This window comes from Petromyzon marinus, chromosome 17 (assembly GCF_048934315.1).
Source record: "Petromyzon marinus isolate PM22_M1 ecotype Great Lakes invasive population chromosome 17, UKy_Petmar_22M1.pri1.0, whole genome shotgun sequence".
Classification (NCBI taxonomy): domain Eukaryota; kingdom Metazoa; phylum Chordata; class Hyperoartia; order Petromyzontiformes; family Petromyzontidae; genus Petromyzon; species Petromyzon marinus.
Window position 1 is genome coordinate 19,578,070 of NC_133683.1, and position 4,747 is coordinate 19,582,816.

Genomic DNA, 4,747 nt, shown 5'->3' on the forward strand with positions numbered 1-4,747 from the left:
ACTCGGGCAGAGATAGCTGGGTAGAGATAATCAGTGGGGGGGGGGGGGGTATAGGAGGGAGAGACTCGGGGAAGGGTGTGCGGGAGGTACGGAGCAGGGAAGGAGAGAGGAGAGAAAGCAGGGAGAGAGGGGTGGAGAGGAGAAAATACGAACAGAGAAGAAGGGAGAAAGAGAGGGAGCAGCAATGAAACGAGATGGAGGAGATGGAGTAGAGGGAGGAGACCGGGGTGCCATGAGGTGAATTTTCCAAAACCGCTTATCGTGGCCGTTCCATCCAATATCCACTGATAAAGACACTGCATTTGTCTTCCATTGAGGTTTATTTAAAGCATCTCAAGGTGTAGGGGGAAGACCTTCATCCAGCAGTTGATTGACAATAGAATGTACAGCGTGGTGGTCTAGATGTCTTGTGACCTAAAATTAATTGACCCCCCCCCCTCCCGCCAAAATATCCTTCGCATATGCATTTAAATATATATTAAGTTTTAGAGAATCAAATGGGGGGGGGGGCACAATACATCTGGACCAGCCTGTGCATCTAAATTGAGCCGACATCACCTCTCATCTGTGCTCGACACGATTCGGAGGCAAGGGATAGGCGTGGGGGGGGAGGGTGCAGCAGGATTTGGCAGAATGTCATTACATTATTTGATTATTTGGCAAGAGAGAGAGTACAGTATAACGGCTGTCGCGACACACGAGCGCCTGGCATAGCCCTGGGGACCCAGACGCCTTTGTCTCGCTCGTGTTGGTGTTCACCACGCGCCACTTGGGCAGTCATTTAAGGTCGTGGAGGGGGCCTCGCACGCGGCGATGTGCAGGGGGGAAGTTTCTGAGCACCACGTTGCCGTCGATGTCGGTCGTGGCCGGGACTCGAGCTCAGGTGGACCGGCGTCGTATCGCTGTGCGCACAAAACACGCGGCGCCTCGGAGTATGAAAGGTCCAACTTTATCAATGCGCAATAATATTAAAACATCCGTCTATTGTAAACAGTGTGCACTCGAATTGCGCGTAAAGTAAAACTAAACTAAAATATTTTTTTGTTATTTTACCGAGCGAGGCTTACCGAGCTACGTAGCTCTTTTTGAGAGGGCGACCTGGCCACGAGTGACAGCTCAACGAAGTGGCTTAGGGGCCGTCCATAATGACGTCACGCACCTGGGGGGGGGGGGGGTTAGAAAATTGTGACGATGTGTGACGAGGGGGGGGGGGTGAAAAATGTGACGTCACATCAAAATGCGAAACTTTAAATACATTTAGAATTATAACAACACTGCTATAACATCAGAGTGCAGCGCCACATTAAATACGCACTACAATGGCAATAGTTTAAAGCGAGTTGAAGCATGTTTTATTTTCAAAATGGAAATATGATTTGGGGGGGGGGGGGCAGAGCTTTGTGACGTCATATTTGAGTGGGGGGGTCTGACTTTTTGTGACGCCGTGTGACGAGGGGGGGGGGGGTTAAAAATTGTCCAATATCGCGTGACGTCATTTATGGACGGCCCCTTATCACTTGGAAATGTATGGCAGCCAAATACTCTGAAACGCACGTTTAGAAATGTGGAGGGAAGAGCCGGAGGGCCCCGGAGAATAATCCACGCGACCACGGGGAGAGAGAGACCACGTAAACTCCAAATATACAGCGGCAGGCGTCAGGGTCCGGATTAGACTCACGACCTCTCCATACCAGGCAAGGGAGTTAACATCTCGCCACCGTGGCGCTCCCTATAATAATACAAACTCATTCGTCAAAATACACAAGATGATTATTCGTCAGACCCAACGTAAATACAAACGCGATTATTGGACGTGAATACAAACACGCTCCGGAGAAGCCACATCGCCCTCGGTAATTGTACAGCGCTTTGTTAGTCTCCATTGCTGGATGAAAGCCTCCCCTCGTCCGTCGTGGGGATTATTTGACAATATTGGGTTCAAGGCGGTGCCTAATTAACTGCATTACGTGCCGCTACTACGGTATATAACACATGCATTACTACAACACACACGGAGTCTGATTCGCAACCCGCACACAGATATATTATAACACGCACATAAAACATACACGTGTAGTTTCAAATACCATTCGCCACTAAGTCACGGCGACTTCACCACAACGCCTGTGCCAGGCCAGGTGTACGTTGAGGCCACGTGAAGTGTCAAAGGCTCGCTGCTGACAGGAGGAGGTCTCGGGACAGACCCAGGTGCCATGGGTTGGCTGACTGAATGGTTGGTAAGTGCTCCCCCCTACTGTGCCACGTAGCTTCACACAGACTAAGACACGCACACAGAAATACATACGTAGTTACACATGTGCATATAAGCATAAGCTAACACGTGGACACGCAATACTGTGTCGACGAGCACGTGTAACTATATTTAATAGTGCATTGATAGTGAGGGAAAAAAGTATTTGATCCCCTGCTGATTTTGTACGTTTGCCCACCGACAAAGAAATGATCAGTCTATAATTTTAATGGTAGGTTTATTTGCACAGTGAGAGACAGAATAACAACAAAAAAATCCAGAAAAACGCATGTCAAAAATGGTATAAATTGATTTGCATTTTAATGAGAGAAATAAGTATTTGACCCCTCTGAAAAACGTGACTTAGTACTTGGTGGCAAAACCCTTGTTGGCAATCACAGAGGTCAGACGTTTCTTGTAGTTGGCCACCAGGTTTGCACACATCTCAGGAGGGATTTTGTCCCACTCCTCTTTGCAGATATTCTCCAAGTCATTAAGGTTTCGAGGCTGCCGTTTGGCAACTCGAACCTTCAGCTCCCTCCACAGATTTTCTATGGGATTAAGGTCTGGAGACTGGCTAGGCCACTCCAGGACCTTAATGTGCTTCTTCTTGAGCCACTCCTTTGTTGCCTTGGCCGTGTGTTTTGGGTCATTGTCATGCTGGAATATCCATCCACGACCCATTTTCAATGCCCTGACTGAGGGAAGGAGGTTCTCACCCAAGATTTGACGGTACATGGCCCCGTCCATCGTCCCTTTGATGCGGTGAAGTTGTCCTGTCCCCTCAGCAGAAAAACACCCCCAAAGCATAATGTTTCCATCTCCATGTTTGACGGTGGGGATGGTGTTCTTGGGGTCATAGGCAGCATTCCTCCTCCAAACACGGCGAGTTGAGTTGATGCCAAAGAGGTCAATTTTGGTCTCATCTGACCACAACACTTTCACCCAGTTGTCCTCTGAATCATTCAGATGTTCATTGGCAAACTTCAGACGGGCATGTATATGTGCTTTCTTGAGCAGGGCGACCTTGCGGGCGTTGCAGGATTTCAGTCCTTCACGGCGTAGTATGTTTCCAATTGTTTTCTTGGTGACTATGGTCCCAGCTGCCTTGAGATCATTGACAAGATCCTCCCGTGTAGTTCTGGGCTGATTCCTCACCGTTCTCATGATCATTGCAACTCCACGAGGTGAGATCTTGCATGGAGCCCCAGATCGACGGAGATTGACAGTTCTTTTGTGTTTCTTCCATTTGCGAATAATCGCACCAACTGTTGTCACCTTCTCACCAAGCTGCTTGGCAATGGTCTTGTAGCCCATTCCAGCCTTGTGTAGGTCTACAATCTTGTCCCTGGCATCCTTGGAGAGCTCTTTGGTCTTGGCCATGGTGGAGAGTTTGGAATCTGATTGATTGATTGATTGCTTCTGTGGACAGGTGTCTTTTAAACAGGTAACAAGCTGAGATTAGGAGCACTCCCTTTAAGAGTGTGCTCCTAATCTCAGCTCGTTACCTGTATAAAAGACACCTGGGAGCCGGAAATCTTTATGATTGAGAGGGGGTCAAATACTTATTTCCCTCATTAAAATGCAAATCAATTTATATCATTTTTGACATGCGTTTTTCTGGATTTTCTTGTTGTTATTCTCTCTCACTGTTCAAATAAACCTACCATTAAAATTATAGACTGCTCATTTCTTTATTCTTAGCTCTTTCGATAAAGTCACGTTGAAGGGAAACAATAAAATAATAAAATATTAAAATAATAAAATATTTGCATGCAAACCGACACACCTGATGACGACCGTTTGTGTTATGGTCGAAACGTCGTGAGAAATGTTTTATTGTTTTATATATTTTTTATTATTTTATTGTTTCCCTTCAACGTGACTTTACCAAAAGAGCTGAGAATATGAATTACTGCAGTCGCGAAAGCTTTAAATCAAAATTTGATCATTTATTTGTCAGTGGGCAAACGTACAAAATCAGCAGGGGATCAAATATTTTTTCCCTCACTGTATATAGCAACGTAAACACACATTGTGTACATATTCTAAGTACAAACCCCAAGCGAGTGCTGTTAGCGAGCATCTATAATATATACAGATTTATCAGCACCATAGTCGCCTCATATCTGAATTGGCATTGATGTATTATTTATTAAAAAAAGTGTATTGTCTAAATTGGCTTATCCGGCTACACCCTGCTGATGATAATCAGTAAAGTGGAAACCGGCGCAATGTTTGCTTTGGTTCAACAACTCCCTCTTTGTAGACGCCGATGAAACAAAAGACTCGTCAGTGGCACGTGGGTGGTAATCGCTGTAATCCCGTTACCCCCACCCCACCTCTTGATGGTGTGACAGCCGAGGGATGGAACGTGCTTGGAGAATTACGTCCATCGAGAAGAGATGGAGCGACTACATAGCAAGTGGCTGTGTGGATTATTATTATATCGCAGGATCGCGAGAGATGGTGACGTCTTGGGGAGGCCTTCAACCA

At 46.4% G+C, this 4,747-nt stretch overlaps 1 long non-coding RNA gene across 1 annotated transcript; it reads right to left on the minus strand.

Moving 5' to 3' along the window:
- Positions 1–301: 301 nt before the first annotated feature.
- LOC142924804 (uncharacterized) lies at positions 302–1,159 on the minus strand. Its single transcript, XR_012941873.1, has 2 exons — positions 1,068–1,159; positions 302–902 (listed from the first exon to the last, which is right to left on the minus strand). It is a non-coding gene; the product is annotated as an uncharacterized LOC142924804 (long non-coding RNA).
- Positions 1,160–4,747: the final 3,588 nt, after the last annotated feature.